General features: G+C 37.3%; 1 long non-coding RNA gene across 1 annotated transcript in view; it reads right to left on the bottom strand.

Moving 5' to 3' along the window:
• LOC127500161 (uncharacterized) overlaps window positions 1-18,804 on the bottom strand; it is a 31,376-nt gene extending 12,572 nt beyond the window's left edge. Inside the window, exon 1 of the long non-coding RNA XR_007926274.1 lies at window positions 18,639-18,804. This is a non-coding gene — a long non-coding RNA (uncharacterized LOC127500161). The remainder of the gene's footprint in view (window positions 1-18,638) is intronic.
• Window positions 18,805-22,505: the final 3,701 nt, after the last annotated feature.

Raw genomic sequence — 22,505 nt, forward strand, 5'->3', positions numbered from 1 at the left:
TGTCTTGGGTTTCGTGATAACGGAGATGGAATGTAAACGCATAATTTACACGACTGAAAGAGCAAAAAGTGGGGCTAAGAGACGAAATCTCCTATGACAACTTTCAGTATTACATATCATCGAGGCTGAGAAAAGAACAACCCTGCAGACAACAGGTAAATGTCATTATCGCATTTTCCATGTTTGTGAAGTAAATATGTTTACACAGCTTTTTGAAAATGCCGGGTGCCGGTGTTTGACCAGTCAACGTACACTTACGTCACTGATAGTTTCTACAGTGCTGGTTTAGACTCTACTCTGAAGTAGGAGCTAATTTAGTTCCCCCAAAAGGAGTTCCTAGAACTAAAATCATTCCTAGGTCCTGCAGTGCGAACACAGTAAAATCTGGGTACTTCAGCCAATAGTTCTAGAAACTATGAAAAGGTTCCTCCAGTGCAAAAGCCTTTATTTATATATAGAGCTGTGCAATAATATAGTTTACATTTTGTGATGATATAAAGAATCACACTGATTGCTTTACGTGAGTATATTGTATGTATGCAGGTAATGTAGGATGTACTATTTACCCAACTTTACTTTAAACATACCGCTGGGCGATAACATCAAGATAACACTAAGCAGTTAAGATTTGCTATACATACTGCTTAACGTGACTAGTAGCATCTGGTTTAAAAAGCATCTCTATTTATCATGTAACTTTTTAATCGCTCCCATCTGGCATCTAATGTCACCAGTCTGGATGTGTACAGGTGCATTCTGGGTAGTGACAATCAATTTGTTATGTTGCTCTTCTTCACCTCATTGCTGATAACAGCTGTTTGAAGGTTGGAGGAGAACTCCATTTTAGTGTGAAAGTAAATCTGCTGCATGTGGATGAAAGGATGAGCAAACATGTAGAAATCCCTCTGACTCTTAATTCAAATTAATGATGTGTCACTTTGAAACTAATTTCAAGTGATATATAGTTTTCACTCATTATCTTATTAAGATTACTGAATACGCCTCATTACAGCTACTCAAGTCTAATATGATTAAATTAAAAGCCAAAGATATTCAAAGTTCGAATCAGGTCAATATTTTCCAGCTAACAGGGAACATTCTCAGAACTTATGAATCTAAGTTATGAACAAATGTTCTTCCAGCAACGTTAACAAAACATTTGTTCAAAGTCATCTGGTATTTAATAATGTTCTCAAAACGTTAGCACAAAAACATTATTTATGCATTGTTTGCTTTCCTGAAGTTTTAGTTGGATGTTCATCTGTCTTTTAAATGTTATACTTGTTACTTTTGAATGTTCTCTGAACATTCTTAAACGCTCTCATGTTTTTCAAAATGATAAAATGGAATGTTCCCTTGATGTTCATATAACCAAGATTTTTTTTTTAATCATTAAAATAAATAAATAAATAAATAAATAAATATAATAATAATAATAAACATTCTTATAATATATTTTTGTTAGCTGGCACAGAACTACACAGAATGGCAGCAATAAATCCTGACCCACACACAGAGAAAATACATTTGTCTACATGGAGTGAGCGACTTCTGTTGTTTGTCACAACTAAAGGCTGTTATCAATGATAAGCATTGATGTTAATGAGGCGTCCTCACATGTAAACATGCTTTAGTTCAGCAGAGATTGCAGCAGCTGACAGATATATCTGCATGCTCATTTATAAAGTAAGAACAGCCATGCTTTAAGCCTCTGTCATATAAACTCTGTGTCATGCTTCACAAATATATTGGCTGCCCTCTGAGTTCACCGGAGGGAATACACACGTCATTAACCCACAGCTCTTCACAGCACCGCCATAAAGGAAATATACAGTCCCGGTTATCCTTGAGCTGCTGGAGATTATAGTAAAGATCTCAACTAAATCAAATCAAACTCCAATGCTGAGTGGGTGCAATACACAGCAATACATTCATTTAAGTTTAAATTAAATTTGATTTGAAAGAAATATATATATATATATACACACACACACACACACACACACACACTAGGGCTGTGCGATGACGATATATATCGTTACCACAAAATAAAATGTCTATCGTTAGAGATTCTGCTATATCGTACATATCGTAGTATGTAAATATCGCACTATTGACACTTCAGAGTGATGAAATGCATGAATGGAAATATAAAGAGCGGGACATGCTTGATGTTAAAAGAAATATAAGCGGAATATATCCTGAAAAGGAACTCGGTGTAGCGCTCGTGCTGACTGACTGGCACACTGCCAAAGTGCGCGCATGAAACCTGCCTCTCTCAGAAGGCGATCAAGAATTAGAGATGTGCTCAATGTTAAAGTGTATTAAGCACAATAAGTAGGGGTGGGCGATATACTGGTAGACGCGATTAGCCGGTAGAAATTTGTCAACTGGTAGAGATTTTGGACGATCGTCTCTGTCGCGTGAGGTTGCTATGCTGCGCGGTCACGAAAGCTTATAATTTGCATGAGTTTTTAAGCATTGTTTTAAACAAGTGGTTTTAAACCGTTTAAGTGCAATTAGCAGCAAAGGACAACTCATTTCAGCATATGCACGCGCTCTCTGAAAGACTGTTTCTCAGCGCCGTCTGAGAGACGCGCGACATGAAGCCGAAACTTCAATAAGAATAAATGTATATTTAATTTACACAGTAAAGACTATGCATTGTTTTTTATACCTTTGATTATTTTATACATTTTCTAGAGCTTGAAGTTTTTTCATGTAGGTCTATTTCGTCTGTCTTTGTTCTATTGTAGTTTGTTTTCTTTGCTCTTTCCTTATCACAGTTTATTTGTCTTCAATAAGCTTTAGAGTTTTTTAGGCTAGTATAAATTTTTTAAATTATTGATGATATAATAATTGATGATAATTATGAAATTTCAATGACATGGAAAATTTTGATTTCATAAAAATCTTATTTAAAAGCAAAAATAACTATATTGTGATATATAACGTTATCGTGACATAAAATTACTCATATCGTGATATAAGATTTTGGTCATATCGCCCAGCCCTAACACACACACACACCCCGATCAGGCATAACATTATGAGCACTGAGAGGTGAAGTGAATAACACTGATCATCTCTTCATCACGGCACCTGTTAGTGGGTGGATATATTAGGCAGCAAGTGAACATTTTGTCCTCAAAATTGAAGTGTTAGAAGCAGGAAAAATGGGCAAGTGTAAGGATTTGAGCGAGTTTGACAAAGACCAAATTGTGATGGCTAGATGACTGGGTCAGAGCATCTCCAAAACTGCAGCTCTTGTGGGGTGTTCCCGGTCTGCAGTGGTCAGTATCTATCAAAAGTGCTCCAAGGAAGGAACGGTGGTGAACCGGCAACAGGGTCGCGTTTAGTCCGATCCAACAGACGAGCTACTGTAGCTCAAAATGCTCAAGAAGTTAATGCTGGTTCTGATAGAAAGGTGTCAGAATACACAGTGCATCGCAGTTTGTTGCGTATGGAGCTGCATAGACACGGACCAGTCAGGGTGCCCATGCTGACCCCTGTCCACCGCCGAAAGTGCCAACAGTGGGCACGTGAGCATCAGAACTGGACCACAGAGCAATGGAAGAAGGTGGCCTGGTCTGATGAATCATGTTTTCTTTTACATCACGCGGATGGCCGGGTGCGTGTGCGTCGCTTACCTGGGGAACACATGGCACCAGGATGCACTATGGGAAGAAGGCAAGCCGGCAGAGACAGTGTGATGCTTTGAATGAACGAATGAATAAATGGAGGGAGGCATTTATATAACACTTTCATATGTACTACTGTACACCCAAAGCACTTTACAGTCATATCAGGGTGTCTCTCTTCATCCACCACCAGTGTGCAGCATCCACTTGGATGATGAAACGGCAGCCACAGTATAACGACGCCGGTGCGCTCACCACACACCAGCTGTAGGTGGAGAGGAGAGAGAGTGATAGAGCCAATTCAATGGATGGGGATTATTAGGAGGCCATGATTGGTAAGGGCCAATGGAGGGAATTTGGCCAGGACACCAGGGTAACACCCCTACTCTTTACGAGAAGTGCCATAGGATTTTTAATGACCACAGAGAGTCAGGACCTCGGTTTAACGTCTCATCCGAAGGACGATGCTTATTACAGTATAGTGTCCCCGTCACTATACTGGGGCATTAGGACCCGCACAGACCACAGGGTGAGCACCCCCTGTTGGCCTCACTAACACCTCTTCCAGCAGCAACCTAGTTTTCCCAGGAGGTCTCTCATCCAGGTACTAACCAGGCTCAGACCTGCTTAGCTTCACTAGGCGACCAGTCTCAGGCTACAGGGTGATATGACTGCTTTGGGCAATGTTCTGCTGGGAAACCTTGGGTCCTGCCATCCATGTGGATGTTACTTTGACACGTACCACCTACCTAAGCATTGTTGCAGACCATGTACACCCTTTCATGGGAATGGGTCTCAATCCAATCGAGCATCTGTGGGATGTGCTGAACAAACAAGTCCGATCCAAGGAGGCTCCACCTCACAACTTAAAGGATCTGCTGCTAACATCTTTTTCTGGTTACATAGTTATTAAATCAAAGACAATACTGTTTATACACTGCTCAAAAAATTTTAATTACTGATATGGACTGGGTAATGTGTTAGGAATGAAAGGATGCCACATCGTTTGATGGAAGTGAAAATGATCAACCTACAGAGGACTGAATTCAAAGACACCACGAAAATCAAAGTGAAAAAATGATGCAGCAGGCTAGTCCATTTTGCTGAAATTTCATTGCAGCAACTCAAAAATGGTACTCAGTTGTTTGTATGGCCCCCACGTGCTTGTATGCATGCCTGACAACGTCAGGGAACGCTCCTAATGAGACGACGGATGGTGTCCTGGGGTATTTCCTTCCAGATCTGGACCAGGGCATCACTGAGCTCATGGACAGTCTGAGGTGCAACCTGGCGGCGTCGGATGGACCGAAACATACCGTCCCAGAGGTGTTCTATTGGATTTAGGTCAGGCGAGCGTGAGGGCCATTCAATGGTATCAATTCCTTCATCCTCCAGGAACTGCCTGCATACTCTCGCCACATGAAGCCGGCCATTGTCGTGCACCAGAAGGGACCCAGGACCCACTGCACCAGCGTAGGGTCTGACAATGGGTCCAAGGATTTCATCCCGATACCTAATGGTGGTCAGGGTGCCATTGTCTAGCCTGTAGAGGTCTGTGCGTCCCTCCATGGATATGCCTCCCCAGACCATCACTGACCCACCACCAAACCGGTCATGCTGAATGATGTTACAGGCAGCATAACATTCTCCACGCCTTCTCCAGACCCTTTCACATATGTCGTGCTCAGGATGAACCTGCTCTCATCTGTGAAAAGCACAGGGCGCCAGGGGCGGACCTGCCAATTCTGCTGTTCAATGGCAAATGCCAGTCGAGCTCCACGGTGCCGGGCAGTGAGAACAGGGGCCGCTAGAGGACGTCGGGCCCTCAGGCCACCCTCATGAAGTCTGTTTCTGATTGTTTGGTCAGAGACATTCACACCAGTGGCCTGCTGGAGGTAATTCTGTAGGGCTCTGGCAGTGCTCATCATATACCTCCTTGCACAAAGGAGCAGACACCGGCCCTGCTGATGGGTTAAGGACCTTCTACAGCCCTGTCCAGCTCTCCTAGAGTAACTGCCTGTCTCCTGGAATCTCCTCCATGCTCTTGAGACTGTGCTGGGAGACACAGTAAACTTTCTGGCAATGGCACATATTGATGTGCCATCCTGAAGGAGTTGGACTGCCTGTGCATCCTCTGTAGGGTCCAGGTATCGCCTCATGCTACCAGTAGTGACAGTAACCCTAGCCAAATGCAAAACTAGTGAAAAACAGTCAGAAAAGATGAGTAGGAAAAAAAAAAAAAAAAAAAAAGTCAGTCACCTGTAAAACCAATTCTGTTTTGGGGGTTGTCTCATTGTTGCCCATCTAGTGCACCTGTTGTTAATTTCATTAACACCAAAGCAGCTGAAACTGGTTAACAACCCACTCTGCTACTGAACTGACCAGATCAATATACCAGGAGTTTAACTGACTTGATTCTATTCTCTGATTAAAAAGTGGTCCTTTAATTTTTTTGAGCAGAGTATGTGTGTGTGTATTTTTTTTTAATATTATATATAGATTTTTATTTTTATATATATATATATATATATATATATAAACTAAATGCCAAAAAGTTACACAGTTATAAAATCAAAGACAATACTGTTTATATATTAACATTGTCAAAGATGTAAAAGCTAATGCTCAAACTCACATGAAAAGGACCATAACTATGACTGATAAGAATAATTTATGACTGATTTTGCACAGCTTGCTTTAAAATCATCATGAGCCTCATAATATATATTTAATAAATCAGGCCTTTTAAAATGAGACTGGTCGCCTCCCAAAGTTCCTTGTTTTCTCCTCGTCGCAGGACTCAAGCTGAGGCAGCTTTCCAGTGAAAAGGCTTTTCATTACTTCCAGCCCATTGCAAACCAAACCAAAGGAGCATGAAGCAAAACATATAAAGTAAAATAGCCAACATTTGAGTGAAGCGCTAGGTAAAATGACATTAAAATAAAACGAGGTGAATCAACTGTGAACATTTTGCTCCTGAAGTCATGTGCATAATCAGGCGTCCTGCTGCCACATGTCGGCACATTTGGATATTAAAAAGGTCAACAGGCACATGCAACCCCACACAAGAACTCATGTTCACTAATGTGGGCCATCTTGTTGAGCAACGCTGACCACATTTACATGAAGTTTATTATTAGATGAGCCCTAATATAAATAATATATGTTATATTAAAAAAAAAAAAAATAATAATAATAAGATTAGAAAATAATATCCAATATATTTCCAACAGCTCTACACTCTTATGAGACACCAAAAAAAATTCCATGAACAATGTATAAACAATGTTTTTTGTGCTAACGTTTTGAGAACATTATTGAAGACCAGAAAAACTTTGAGTGAACGTTCTATTAACATTACCGGAACACGTTTGTTCATAACTTTAAGAGAACCTTCTAAGAACCTTCCCTGTTAATTGAGAATCTCCTAAGTTATGAAAGGGCAATGAAATAATAAAATGTTAATTTAGGAACATGCTGCTTAAATCTCAATCAGTTTTTTTTTTTTACAGCTGCAAATGATAATAAATTTACCGGGATAACCCAAAACAAACCGTTGAACTTCACTTAACCACAATTTGGCCATTAAAACACATTTTCCATTCATAAATCCATTCAGCTTTAAAAATCACAAATCAAGACATTGATGGATAAATGCAGGAAGGTCATGAGCCTGTTCCTATCAGAGCAATTTAGGCAGTATAATATGTTAGATGGATGTAGAAGAAAATAAACAATTAAAGAGAATGAGTACCTCTAGGTTTCTGCTCCTGAGTTGACTGACGGATAAAGTGTCTTTATAACGGTCACATTTCTCACACTACACTGATTTCACCCGGATCCACGTGTGACTGTATGTGTTCGAGAGAGAGAGAGAAAGTAATCTTGCTGTGGAGGATTAGAGTCCGTCTGAATTGATCTGCTTTTACTCTCTCAGCAAATCAGACAAAATCCCACATTATTCAGATACTGGCAATTCCAAACGGTCGAATATTTCTGCTGCTGTTCATCGGTCCATCAGTTCTCCTGTATATTCAAGTGCTTGGATGTGATCAGTAACGCATGCACATGTGTGTTTTAATCTAAACGAAAACATTAAGCCTTTGAAACTATTTATCAGATTGGGTCTTTCTATAATGAAAATCAGAAGGACAGAAGAACGGCCAAATCCAGGAGGATCATGGATCATGACAGAGAACATCTGGCCATGATCGGAACTGACCTCCCTAATCTCGTCAGCTCTCAACTAAAATCATGTGTAACATTTTTTCTATGTGAAATCAGTGTTGTTTTGTATTATTTATATACTATTATAGTAGTTATTAATATTTAGAATGAGCTTTTTTATTTTTTAAATTTAATTTGTTTAGGTTTTAATCACTCTCTTTAAAAACTAGTTTTTGTTTAAATGTCCTTTGTCATTTTTAGTTTGTCGTTTTTTTTTATTTTTTTTTTTATATATAAACATTTCTATTTGGCTTTTATATATTTCCGATTATTTCACTTATTTTATTTCAGCTAGTTGCAAACGCAACATTTCTAATTCAAGTTTGAGTTTAAGTTTAAGTTATTCCATCTTAGTTTAAGTTTACATGACAATGGTGTACTAAAAACAAAAGTTTTTTGACGACTGTTGTCAAAACGACTAAAATCGCTGTATTCTGCTGCCAGGCCAGTAGATGGCGATGTCACTCTGTAAAGAAACACCTCACACCTATCAACAAGTTTCCTACGCCCCATGAGGCCTTGCGTCAAAAGTGGGAGCGTCTCCCGGTTGAAGTAAACAAGCTGGACGTGACACTCATTCATTCAGTTGACAGTCATTCAAGATTTAGCGATCCAAACTTGCGAACGTTTGGCCTTTACTTAAAGACTTAAGATTCCAGCATCAATATTTGAATAATGTTTCACAATAAAAAAATGTTACAGTAACAGTAATTTATTTATTTATTTATGTCAGGAATGCACATCAATCATGCTGAATCTAACTGATATTTATATTGACAAAAAGAGAATACATACCTATTCAGTTGCACCTGCTTCCATTTATTTACGATCACAAGAATGCACAAAACAACTCTATTAAGGCTTTTAAGTCCAAAGGCTTACACATTTAAAAAAATATTAATAAAATAATCTGTTTACGTCACTTTTCTGAGCATTTCTATGAATTTTCCTCTGAATTACGCGATGACTGCAATCCGAGGAGGTCTGAGCGATCTCTCCCGTCTTTCTATACCGTTATCCTTTCAGCCAGAGCAACAGAGGGAGCTCATGAGAAGAAAACAGGAGTTATGAGTTATACAAGTTAACCGGAGTGTGTGAATCTTTGTAAGATATGCGTATGCATTTGTCCGGTATCAACAAAGGCACAGAGAAGGGACAGATAAAACATTAAACTAAATAAATACACGATTATAATCATATATGAATTGTCTACGTTCCTTAAGCAATCTCTGGTGTTTTCCATAAACGTGCATTTTTTAAATCGCAGTGGTTAGCATAAGTAGCCTTTAGCATTGCATATATGACAGTGGACATGCAACTGGCTCTGGCACGCACAAAACCAGTAGGAGTAAAATATCACATCATAAGACTTTGGTGCTAGCATCAGTGACAGATGAAGAACAGACAGCGGGTTGTTCATGTATTGCAGGGCCAGGACGCTCTTGTAGTCATGCAGCAGCACTTTTGTGGAAGGTCAGTAAAGTAAAGGACAATTAAGGGCACGAAAACTGTTTATTGTATTGTGATATTATTAACTAATAAATGTGCTAGACTGAAATGTTGTCCCTGAGCGCCGTAACGACATCTCTCATAAAGGTTTGCAACTTTACAAAGTAAACAATTATCCGAAAAACACTTAGCCTCTTCGTTATTAGCACACAAAATATCATTGGTATGCTACTTCCGCCAATTCACCGGAAGTTGTACCCACGTTCTTTTTTACAGTAGCGTCCCCCGGAAACAGGTGGATAGACTAAACAAGTAACCAAAGAACTTATATTGACAAGAAGTGAAAGCCAACAGAACGTTCCATTGCAACACAAGCACCCAGCAGCAGCCCTACGCTTCCGCCATTTTGGGGTGAAAGCAACTGGATTCCACAAAACATATATAAGACAATACAATATTTACTGTAGGTGTCATAAAATTTACTGATGACTTAATTTGGAGAAATTTTCTATTGCGCTTCTGATTTGGCTATGAGATTCGGAGATTTTGGGTGTGCAAGATGTGATGGATTATGTTGTCCAGTTGGCATTTTCACCTTAAAATGGCAGCCGCTCTACTGAAGCGCCACCTAGTGGCTGTTTCCAAAAAAGCATCAGAGTTTCACCTCTTGGCTTCTATACTGTTTGACGTAACACACATACGCATGACGTCACAGTTTTCACAAATTCACGTTTTTTTGTAGTTTACACGGATACGATAACGGTATCGTTTTCAAAAACGTGCACTTCGAAACCCGTTTTCAAAAGTTTTCATTTTCAGACTCCCAAAACACCACTGTCATGTAAATGAACGGCCAAAACGCATACAAAGTCTTCCATTTTAGTTGAAAACAGTGTTGTGTAAATAGTATTAGTTGTAATTTTAATTTTAGTTAATAACAGCACTGTGTAAAAATGAATCTTTTTAAAATATATTTTTAATGTTTAAAAATATAAACCTGGATGCAACTGTACTGTTTATATTATTTTTGCAGGATGGATTTTACCATGATATAATGTGTATAATGGAGTTGAGAGCATGAACAAACCAACAACCAATAGCAAGGAACCAAAAGACAGATTACATGGGTGCCGATACTGATGCACATCCGTGTAAAGTTAAAAAGTATCTATTCATTTATTGGGATTAATCATGCATAGCTGAATCATGTTTTTTTTTTTTTCTCTGCAATCCTTTATCTGTTTATACGTTTCTAAAACTCACATGTCTCTCTTCTAGTTTATTAGTCTATAAACTAGCTCAGATTCACACTAATGCTGATTGGATCTCCTGAGAAGCTCATCAAATGTCATCCATCTTTATAATCCAGCTCTATGGCACAACCAGAGCATTATCCATTAAGACCACAATGCACTCAGATTGAAAGCGAGAATGAGCTAAACATGAAAAATCAATCCATCTTCAGCTGTTCTGACATTCACATTACAGAAACTATTAGCCTCAAGTAAATCATGCAGATCTTGTGCTGCCCAGACATTTGACTGATGCACAACACTTCAATAGTTAAACTCTGAATAATTTACCCAAAAATGCAAATTCTGTCATCATTTATGTTCCACAGAAGAAAGTAAGTCATACAGGTTTGGAACGACATGAAAATGAGCTTTAACACAGCAATAGTATTGTGAAATCAAATGCGCAGATCTTTAGGCTACATCTCAGAGTTCTCAAGAGACTGTATAAAACTTGCTTAAGTCCTCACACTTTCCTCTATTACTTCGTCTTGAGTGGGATATTCTCACTTTCAGTAACATCTGTACAGTTTCAAACAGCTACAGCTTCTGAAAGTCCCGTTCTACTTGGTCGAAAACCCTGAAGGTACTCTTGTGATATAGCTAAGGATATTTACTTTTATGGATTCAGCAGACAAAAAACACAAAACTTACAAATGAGGAATATCACAAGAAAATTTATATACTGCAAGAAAAAAAAAAAAAAATTTCAACACCCACAAAAACTTAAGCCTTTTTTCAAGATTTACGCATTTGAATTAATAGTATAGTAAAATTCCATCAAATTGAATTGAATAATCCTTACATTTTTTTTTTTTTTTTTTTTTTTTTTTTTTTTTACACAAGAATTATTCAATTCAATTTATGTATTTAGGTTGGTTCAGCAATATTAAATAATATTTTTGACTTGAATAAAACTGAATTTAGATGTTACCTTTTTTTTTTTTTTTCAATGTGTGTAGGTTTTATTTGTTAACATTAGTTAACTACACAAATGAATTAACAATGAACAATACTTCTACAGCATTTGTAAATCTTAATTTGTTAATGTTAATTTCAACATTTAGTAATAAATTGTTAAAATCAAAAGTAGTATTTGTTAACATTAGTTAATGCACTGTGAACATGAAAAAAAATATATATATTTTTTACTAACATTAACAAAGAACAATGCTTTAAAAATTATATATATATATATATATATATAGCTCACTGTCAGTTCATGTTAGCAAAAGCATTAACTAATGTTAACAAATGTGTTTGAAACGCTGTATTCTGCTGCCAGGCCAGTAGGTGGCGATGTCACTTTGTAAAGAAACACTTCAAGCCTATAGACTGAACACAACACACATGCCTATGACATTACCGTTTTCACAAATTCACATTTTCAGGCTAACCAAAAAAAACCAAAAACATGTGTAAATGAACAGCCAAAAACGCATAAAAAGTTTTCCGCATTTGGTTGAAAATGGTGGCGTGTAAATGGCCTCCAATTCTAATTGAATTATTATCAGAGACTGACACACACATACTGTACTGTATAAGCGTACTATAAAAAGCATATTAAGGTAACGAAACCTCAGTACATATAATACTCAATGGTGAAATGTATTAGCATCATCGTCTTTGCTTGAAGTTTGCTGCCTCACCTGTGCAGGATGAATCACCTGTCAGACTGAGACGGACACTAAACCCTGCCTACCCTCCTCCTCTGTGCTCCGGCTCATCCGTCACTGAGAGACTGGAGTGTGTGGAGCAGGATGACACTGCTGCTTACGGTCATGCCTTCACAGAGCTTGCTTATAAGAAACTCTAAAATGCCTTTCATGTAAACCTGAAGCAATGTGACTTCCAAAGGGCTGCGTGATGAACTTGAACCGTACATTAAATATGAGCAGAAAACACGGCCCTATAATTTCACTCTCGATTCACAAATACACAAGAAATGCCTAACCTCACATTACCTACACTGAGATTGTTGACTGTCGACTCTAAACTGTGAACGCCCCTCCAAAAACTACTTTAACACTTTATAAAAACATAGCCTATAAAAAATAAATAAGTCACCTAAATGGTCATGAAATATTGATATGAGAAATTATTTATTATGTTTAGAGAAACATCCAGTTTCACATTTTACCGTCATTATAGAAAAATATCTGACCAATCAGAATCAAGCGTTTCTGACAGTCATGAAATAAAATCTAATCATGTTGTTTTTATAGAGGGTTACCAATGTTTCACAGCTTACAGCTAACAAAAATATGTTCTAAGAATATTCTGCTAACGTTCCCATTAAAGGTGACCTATTATGCCCCTTTTTACAAGATATATATGTAAGTCTCTGGTATCCCCAGAATGTGTCTGTGAAATTGCTCAAAATACCCCACAGGTCATTTATTATACCATGTTGTAAATGTCCATTTGAGTGGAAGGATGAATCTATGCATGTCTTTAAATGCAAATGAGCTGATGATCCACACCCCGCTTTCCAGAAGAGGGCGGAGCTTGCACAGCTCATGCTTTGGTCTGGATTCTCTGCCAAAAACAAAACATCTGTTTGGTTTTAATTATCATCTCTATCCTGGTCACGCTCACATGACATTGCAGTTCTTGGTCATCATGAAAGTTAATTACCTGCATGCGTTTTAAAGCCATAACAGTTTAAACTTCTGATATATGGTTTTCAAAGTGCACACATCCGAACCACGTGCACAGAAAGCCGGCTGTCAGACAGCGCCTTATATTAAACTATTAGTATTCGTATTAAAGTAGGGGTGTCAAACATACGGCCCACGGGCCGAATACGGCCCACAAAGGTGTGTAATCTGGCCCGGGAGATGATTTGAACTATAATTAAAAAAAAAAAATTTAAAAAAAATTAGAGATGCACTAGTCCACTGGCCATAAACCCAAACGTTTTTTAGTTTTATTTTGGTCAATCTTTATTCCGGGCTTGCAAACAAAGTGCTTTGTAATAATTTCCCAAAATTTCATTTGTGTGGAAATATTTACGAAGTCTGTAAACAGGACGTTAATACAGGCACACGCTGAATACGGACACAAAGAGGAGAAAATACTGTACCATGCACAAGCTCACTTTTCGCAAAAAATAGGAAAAATAATATAAATATTGAATTGGGGTTGATATTAATGCATCTCTGAAGGGAACTGTCTTCAGAAAAGTTATGGCGGCTTTTCCTCTTATCCTATCTTATCTTATCTTTTCCTCTAAAGTAGTATTAGCCTATTTATGGACTCAGCGCTGCTTTGTGTATAGCGGTAACCATGGAAACGCTATATTACTGCTGTTCCATAAGCGCCACCTACTGTCAGAGCCGCAGGTGTCTTATGTAGCATAATTTCACAAAGCTAAAGTCAGACCATGCTGTTTTTGCTGTTAATCTTGAAATTATACAATAATTTAAATTAAAAACAACTGCTCATGCTCATGTGCATAACATCTTTGTTGGGACTGTGATAAAAATTGCAGCGTTTGCCTCTAATATCAAAGAGCTACACATTTTTTGAACATATAAACAACAAATAAATTTGATTGAAAAAAAAAAAAAAAAAATCAAATTAGGTGCATCACTAATAAAAATATATATATATATTAAATAAAGCATTATTTTAAAAATCTAATAGTTTTTTTCGCTGTGAAAACAAATGCAGTTTTAAAGAGCAGTGTACTAGTTTTCTTGCAAATTAATTTGTTGTTTATATGGTTAATATTAATGCAACTATCAGCGCACAAAGGTTTTGTGTTTTTTTTTTTGTTGTTGTTGTTTTTTTTTTATTATTATTATTATTATTATTATTAAAGGTGCAATATGTAAGAATTTTGCAGTAAAATATCCAAAAACCACTAGGCCAGTGTTATATATTTTGTTCACTTGAGTACTTACAATATCCCAAATGTTTCCAACTATTTGTAAATCATGAGAAAATTGCAATTTTAACCAAGGCTCCGGGACATGTGAGGAGTCGCCTGTCAATTGCGTCATACCCGCGTTAACCCTCGGTCTGCCTCAGTTTCCGGTTTTATTTTGTAGAAACCATGGAAACACCAAAGATGCTTTAATATATTACATGTTTTAATAGACAAGGGAACAACTGTTTTGATATATTTATAGACAGAAAACTAATTGTTGTTATATATCTCAACACATTTAGTCTTATTGTTTAAATCTAATTTTCTTGATTTTTTTGCGAGTACCATGCTTTACCATGCCTCAGAGAAAAACACTATTTTGTCAAGTAGCTAACATAGCATAATCAGATGCAGCTTTATTTTTAGTAACAGTAATACAGCATTTTCTCCATCATACAATACGTTTTAAAATGAATTGCATGCCATTTATCAACACAAGCCATCCAGCATTTAATATGATATTCTAAAAATCGATCTATCTTACTGCAGTGTGTAACGGTCTCACAGCAGCCGCCGAGCGAACGCACAGAGTAACGTCATAACATAATTTTCAACACACTCAAATGTATCTAATATGATAAACAGAGCTGTGTTACCGCATACTCATGACCGGAAAAGCGGAAGCAGCGCCGGCGGCATAATAAAAGTTCCGCTGCTCGTGAGGCATGTTGCGTTCGTCTCTCACTAGCAATCGCTTCAGCGGCCTCGTTCAGCTCCCACAGCACTCGGTCCCGCTTCATACTACAGTAACATTAATAATCACATCCATGAACATGATTTCTTCCCGAGTCCTATCCCGATTGTTTTCACCGGCTGTGAGGTGAAGACCACATGTCCCAAGATTCCGCGCTCAAACTTGCCGTCATCAAGCTACGCCTTTGTTTTGAATAGGCCTCTAGCGACCTCTAGCGGACAGAAAATTTTACATATTGTACCTTTAATTAATTCGGCCCACACATGGTTATTTTTTTCCAATCCAGCCCTCAACCTAAAATAAGTTTGACACCCCTGTATTAAAGGGAACCTATTATGCAAAATTCACTTTTATAAGGTGTTTGAACACAGATGTGTGTCCACAATGTCCACCCAATACTTTTTTTATAATCCGCATTTATCATTTTCATTCTCTCAGAACACGCCGTTTCTCCTACGCAAGAGTAGGGAAACCCTGCCTATGACTGGTGAGCTACAGATATACAATGTCTGTGCCAAAAAAAACATTACAAATGAAATGTCTTGTTGTTGGATGTACCAATAAACATACGAGGCTCCATAGACTCCTGCCATCTGAGTCACTGAGGACACCGTGGCTGAAGTTACAAACTGTTTGTGATCCTCTCCAGAGCGATATTGGTCACGGCAGAAATGGAGAGCACGCACTTTATTACAGTCCATTGGAGTTGTTTTACGGAGTTTACCAGTTTATTAAGCACCCCCGAAAAGGCATAAGGTCTGTATATATTTGTTTACTCTTAGTTGTAACGAGTGTTTTTTTGTGTAATTCACAGGAGAGTGAGTTTTTATAGATAGAAGACTTTAATGCGCACTTCTTGTACTGTTTTATTCATCTCTTATGGTGATTTTCTGGAGTGAAAACATTCGCTTCATGTTTTGTGTGATGTACAATAAACTTCATAAAACTCATCAGTAAAGTTTTGGCCATCATTCAGACAGGGTCCGCTACAACAGGTTTGTACTAATAGTGGATAAAAGCAAGATGACAACGTAAGTTATAACTGCAATTAAACTAAACTATACCTGTTCTATCTCCATGCAGCATATATTCTCTGGCTCTGTAGGCATCATTGTCTGACTCCAGTTCGAAATGAACACCACTACTTTGAGTTTCTGACATTATTAGTGCGTGAGATTGTCCCTCTTAGGCCGGGAGCAGCAGCTCATTTGCATTTAAAGGAACACACACTAAAAAAGCGTGTTTTTGCTCCAAAAACACCAAAAAGTGGCAATTTTAACATGTAATTTAAAGGTGAATCTAGTTTTAAAGGAAAGGGAATCTAATGTGCATTCTAAAAATCAAAATAATTTGGATAATAATGTATTTACAATACATAATATTGACTCACCACTTAAACTGGTTGAAATGTGATGTTCATCATGTTATAAAACTTCTTGTTTTGAGGATTTTACCATATTGATATTGGATTTTTTAAAACCACGTTGCTACCTAAACATGTAGTTGTATTCTGATTTTGAGCAAATCTCTTGAATTAATGATTCAATGACTCACTCATAAATACTTCACATTTTATCACTGGATGAATCAGTACTTTTGAACAAATCTCTTAAATGAATTATTTCATGAAAAATACATTTTTATCAGTCATTTGGTGACAAGTGACTGATAAAAATGTATGAGCGAGTCATTGAATCATTAATTCAAGAGATTTGCTCAAAGTTACTGATTCACCCAGTAATGAAACAAGAGGTCTTTGAGTGAGTCATTGAATCATTCAAACCGATTAAAAAAATAAATAAACTTTAAATTAAAAATTTATATTAAAATATTAAATATTTGTAATAGAGTGCAGCAACTAACATTTTGTCAGAACCTCTAGTAAATTACATTATATTGTTTAGTTGTTTATTCAGAGGATGTTAGGATGTAACTGATATATTTGAAGCATCAAGTTATTTTGATCACCACCCTAGACATCAGAGTTTATATCCGAATTATACACTTTTATCCCAGTACTTCTTTGGTCATTTGAATTATTGTAACACAGAAATAATGATAGTCTACCACTAAAAGACCTAAATATAACTTCTCTCTGTGGCTCAGTGCCAACGCAGATCTGAATGTTAGCACTTGTCAGAGGTTTAATAGAGGAATCATTGTCATTTAGGGTGTCTGACACAAGATGGCAATCTTTTAATGATTAATCGTGCTGCTCTAGCCTACTACGGGTCTCATTAATGGAAATGCTGTCTCTTTTTTGGGCTATACATCATTATTAGACAGAGTCTGCATTACATCTGAATTTCAAGTTTTATCCATATAAATTTTTCTGGTACCACATTTAAAAGTAACTGTTCAGATTTTCTGCTAAAATCTTGGTTCATCACAGTTAATTTACCTTGGGTGGTTTGGTCTTATGATTCTGTGAGGATGCGCACTGATAGAGAAGCTATTTTGGCCAATCACAAAAGTCGATTGCGCAACCAACCATTTTTAGCATTTTTTATCATTCACTTTTTTTTTTGCGGTATGTTTTTGTGCTGAATTCGTATCACTTTCATAGGCTATTGAGTAAATAATATATAGGAATCATTTTCATTTCCTAAAAAAAAACAAACAAAAAAAACAAAAGACATTGCTTTTTTCCACATGTAGTAGTGTGACTGGGAAAAATATAGTTTTGTGTAAGGAAAATAAGCATTGGGATTATATATTGATAAAAATATATTAAAAATGTTCCACAGACATGAGTTGTACTCACAATTATAGAATGACCCATTATGCATCTCTGATCAGGACTGTATGAGTTGGGGAACAGATGTGACCTGTGGCCAATTCTAATTAGCACTCTGTCACTTGATTATAAAGCGCCCAAAGAAAAGCAGGTTGATTAATCAGCATCATCACCAGATGCTTCACTACATGAGCCTTTTCTGGTGTTCTTCACTATTATGAAGAAGTTGATATTTATTTTAAATTGTTTTTCCAATTTAAAATATATTAACTGAGACTACTTAAATGAATAGAAGGCAAAATTTTAACTGCAGCTGTAAAAATCAACACTATCTCATTCCATTACATACAGGACTGCACTGATCCACTTCAGAGTATCCCCCATTTTCTAAATGTAATTGATCATAATTTTGGCTTGATTTTTAAGTCTATTTTAAATGTATTATCACACTAAGTCTGAAAGTCCTTTTCACTTTCTCTTGACTAAGAATATAGTGTTAAGTTAAAACACTCGAACATCAGCTACCAAAAGTTACAGTGGTATGAAAAAACCAAATGAGCAGTGTCGCACCACGCTATTCTGCAGTGATCTGTGAATCAACTAATTACCCTTAATTATAAAAATAAAAACATTTTATGACACAAAAGAGAGTTGTAAATCCTACCTGAGCTGCCATCAGTGATAATTCCATTCCTGTCTTCTCCAGTCTACGGATGAGTTGCGTTGTTGAGATGAACTCTCTTCCTCGCGCGCGTCTGTGTCGCTGTATACGCGCGTGGCTGCGTGCTCGGCGCGCTTCTGCTGACGAATTCAGCTGCAGGCATGCACGTGCACGCCACCCTTGCAGAATTATTTATGCAACTTTTTCTTTGACAGTCAAACACACTGACACTTGAACTGCCTACTACATCTTCACAACTATTGGGCTGTAAACAGTATTTCTTTTTGAATTAACATAGCAAAATAGGGGAGGCACAAAGTGCTATATCTCAGTAACCAAAAGGTTTTGAGACAAAAGTGCATTTTCACAAATGTGTGTTTTTGCTGATCTAATCGATTACTGATGAAACCAAACTATTGCGCAGGTGTTGATTTTACATTTGCTGATAATTATGAAATAACGTGATGACGCGTAATGAGAGGAACTTTTATGCAACATCCTCGGCTACTGCGCATGAAAGAAAAAGAAAAAATATAGCCATATATATTTTTACATTATATGCTTCTGAGTTATGGACATTACTATGTAAACTGATTTAAACAAACAAACAAAATATTATTTAACAATAAACTTGATTTAAACAAAAGGTGGCTTAATTTACCAGATGTTGTGTTAGCCTACCTGAAACTTCTGAATAATTTGTAAGCTAAACAGTTTGTAAGCTAACAGTTAATAAAAATAATTATTATAATAAGTAATATAATAAAAAGTAACAATAATAATAGTTTAGCCATGTTTAAGAATGGCTATTCAAACAGTCCCAGTTTTACCTCATCATGATTCATCATCCAAGATGACATTTCTACTGAATTATTCACTTTATGAATGTCCTCTATTCCTCTTTAATGGCCAGAAAATCATGTTAAAAAATCTTTTAAATTATTAAATACATACAACCTTCATTAAAGCAATGAAAAGTCCTACCTATGCACTGTAGTAAAACCTGTTGCATAAACATATGGCACAGAAAAATAGAAATACTCCAATATAGGGAATGCCATTATGAAAAATGATGTAAGATGTGCAGTGATGCTTTAATTTTATGAAGCAAGAAGGAATCAGTAGTCTTTTTGATGTAATCTGTCATTCACAGACGTCTTATTGCTCCATGCCTGAAATCACTTTAAACTATTAAATATTATTAACCTTCTGGCTGAAGCTATTTTTGAACACTTGCTTTATTAAGTGATAACAAAAGCTGAGGAGCTGCTTGAGGCTGATGAGAGCAGATGCATCACGCGGCCACTACATCATAAAGCCACGATGAGTGTTGAAATGCAGTGAAGAGAAAAACTTACATTTCCTGCCCCAAATCACTGTAAAAAGCAGAGTATGTCATTTGAACAGAAACTTTAGACTTTTGTCACCCTTTATTAGTTTGCTTAATTGCTTAAACATTTAATTCACCCAAAAATGAAAATACAGTTATCATTTACTTACCCTCATGTTGTTCCAAACCGGTAAGAATTCACATATAACATTCATCAACTCACACATGAGTTATTGTAAACGGAAGCTCAAGCATGTTTGCTTGAGGCATGCGAGAACCAGTGAGGTTCATTCTCGTGTTACGCAGCATGTTCTAGCTTCTGCAAGAACCAACAAGGTTCAATCTAGTGTTATGCAGCACGTTTGAGCTTCCGCAAGAACAAATGAGGTTCGTTCTCGTGTTACGCAGCACGTTTGAGCTTCCGCAAGAACAAATGAGGTTCATTCTTGAGTTGCGCAGCACGTTTGAGCTTCTGCAAGAACCAATGAGGTTCGTTCTCGTGTTACGCTGCACGTTCGAGCTTCTGCAAGAACCACTGAGGTTCATTCTTGTGTTACGCAGCATGTTTGAGCTTCCGCAAGAACCAATGAGGTTCATTCTTGAGTTGCGCAGCACGTTTAAGCTTCCGCAAGAGCCAATGAGGTTCATTCTCAAGTGTTATGCGGCACGTTTGACCATCCGCAAGAACCAATGAGGTTCATTCTTGTGTTACGCAGCACGTTTGAGTGCTAGTATTACAGGTATTTAATTAATTAGCTCAAATTATGGGTGAAATATATATATATAATTAAATCATAACGCGTTATGATTAATTATAATATAAATCGACCAAAAAGGGAATTATGCACATATATTGTGAATTAATTACAACGGATTATAATTAACTATATATATGGTTCAGGATTAGTTCTAGTTTAATAGTTAATTTAGAAAGACTGGTCTAGTTCGTCCAGCAAACTATCAGCTTCCTTATTGACTATTATAAAAGGAAGTTATTCCTCTGGCCATGAAGAATAATTTCCTATTCTAGCGTTAAAGCATAAAGCAGTTTGCAAAATCGGAACGTAGAAGTGACTTCATTTTCTGAATGAGCAACAGAAACAATAGAGCATGAATATAATGTATTTAATAGATACGAACTACGAATATATGACTAAAAATACAACAAACGAACATACATAGAATAAAACAAAAGTAAAGTCAAGAAAACAGAGGTGATCAAAGAAATGGCAAAATTACAAACAGTTAAAACCTTTGAGAGCCAGCAAGGAAACTCAACTTACACGTGGAGCTTAAAATGCTTCGAAAAGAATAGTTCTATACTTGCATAGGTTCAGGTGCTGTGGTTGCTTCGTCTTTCTGCAGGAGTTTCAGTTCGTGCGGCTGGAGCGATTGGTCCTTTTCCGAGAAAGTGTTCTTCGGCGGGATTTTTAAACAAGGTTTTAACTTAAGAGTAAGATAACCGGAAAATAAAGAAGAGAGTCCGTCTGAAGAGTGAAGGCTTCCGGCAACGGATGAAGAAGGCTTGACAAAAGAAAACTTGTTGCAACGAAGAGACGCGTGTCGTTGTCTTTTAAGGACAAACCAGAACGCCTCCTTGGACGCGCCAGCCAATGGCAAGGGTGTAATTTTGGCGGGCAAACTTTTTCTTTGTCTCCATTTACGACCTAATTTGTATAGTATATGATGTGTCAGATCTGAGTACATTTTCTTCGAAGTACTATTAAAAATAGAAAAATGCATTTTACAGTAATGTAACATACATTGTTAATTAGAACATTCAGAGAGGTTTACAACGAGACTAAACTTGCTAGGTGGCAAAGACATAAAGGGGGAGATACAGTTTATACTTGAATTTATCGTTTAGAATAAAACTAACACAACTACAGTCATAGCTAAGCTTATATACTAGGGATACATACATGCAGCTTGAAAACAACAACGGGCAAACTTTGGCATAGTCATATTTTGAGGATAAATGTACATACAATCTCCATGCGTGTTTGTGTGTGTCTGTATGTGTGTGTGTGTGATGTGTATTGGGGTTGTGGCCGGTGTCTGTGACCACATGGCCCTTAGCCCCACCAGGGTGACTCTTTGAAGTCCCTGGAGCTGGTGAGAATATCTTCTGTTTTTCTTCAATGAGGTAACAAAGGTGCCAATGGGGCAATTGGTCCCGGACTTGCCGGAGCCGATTCGTGATTTACATGCACAGTTCAGGAGGCTAAAAGCATTCTGAAGATTCTAAAGTTGGCTGGCAGATCTGATCTTGTACAGACGCTACATGTGTTATACAGCATGTTTGAGCTTAAGCAAGAACCAATGAGGTTTGTTCTCGTGTTACGCAGCACGTTTGAGCTTCTGCAAGAAACAGTGAGGTTCATTCTCGTGTTATGCAGCACGTTTGAGCTTCCGCAAGAACCAATGAGGTTCATTCTTGTGTTACGCAGCACGTTTGAGCTTCAGCAAGAACCAATGATGCTCGTTCTTGTGTTACGCAGCACGTTTGAGCTTCAGCAAGAACCAATGATGCTCGTTCT

Source organism: Ctenopharyngodon idella, chromosome 18 (genome assembly GCF_019924925.1).
Source record: "Ctenopharyngodon idella isolate HZGC_01 chromosome 18, HZGC01, whole genome shotgun sequence".
In the NCBI taxonomy this organism is placed as follows: Eukaryota; Metazoa; Chordata; class Actinopteri; order Cypriniformes; family Xenocyprididae; genus Ctenopharyngodon; species Ctenopharyngodon idella.